The sequence below is a fragment of the Protobothrops mucrosquamatus genome, unplaced genomic scaffold (genome assembly GCF_001527695.2).
Source record: "Protobothrops mucrosquamatus isolate PMUCROS unplaced genomic scaffold, P.Mucros_1.0 scaffold8, whole genome shotgun sequence".
Taxonomy (NCBI): domain Eukaryota; kingdom Metazoa; phylum Chordata; class Lepidosauria; order Squamata; family Viperidae; genus Protobothrops; species Protobothrops mucrosquamatus.
Window position 1 is genome coordinate 2,207,328 of NW_015386395.1, and position 941 is coordinate 2,208,268.

The window sequence follows — 941 nt, forward strand, 5'->3', positions numbered from 1 at the left end:
TACCCCATATAAAACCCCTAGCAAAGCCCAATCAAAACTACGCCAGGCCGGCCGCATGGAATAGATGGGTTTTCAAGGCTCGGCGGAAGAGGCGCAGGTCCGTAGTTGTACGTAGGTCGGGGGGTAGGTCATTCCAGAGGGCAGGAGCTGCCACAGAGAAGGCTCTCCCCCTGGGGGTCGCCAGCCGGCATTGACTGGCTGACGGCACCCTAAGGAGGCCCTCTCTGTGGGAGCGGACTGGTCGAAGGGAGATATTTTGGTAGGAGGCGGTCTTGCAAATACCTAGGTCCATTGCCATGGAGCACTTTAAAAGTTGTTACTAACACCTTGAAGCGCACCCGGAAGGCCACCGGCAGCTAGTGCAGCTCGCGCAGGAGAGGTGTTACATGGGAGTATCTAGAGGCCCCCAGGATCCCCCGTGTGGCCGCATTCTGAACTAGCTGGAGCCTCCAGGTGCACCTCAAGGGGAGCCCCATGTAGAGAGCGTTGCAATAGTCCAGGCAGGAAACAACGAGGGCTTGAGTGACCGTGCGTAGGGCGTCCCGATCCAGAAAGGGGCGCAACTGGCGTATCAGGCGAGCCTGATGAAAAGCCCCCCTGGCCACGGCCGTCACATGATCGTCTAAAGACAGCCGATCTATATATCTATGATATCTCTATTCACTTGTTCATCAAATGTCGAGGTTATTGAACTCTGGAATAACTCTGAGCCACTTCACAATTAAAATAAGATAGAAAACAGTATCAGATAGGAACACCAACTCCAATGGAAGGGAATATACATAGGTCAGGGTTGGAGTGCTTGGTGCTCTCTAAGCTTGGTTATTTACAGATGTTTCATTACTAAACTAGGTAGCATCATCAATGCAAGTAAGTGGGGGTGAGAAGTGAAATGTCTTCAAAGAAAAAGTCCAGTTGCCTCATCAAAAAGCACCTTTGGG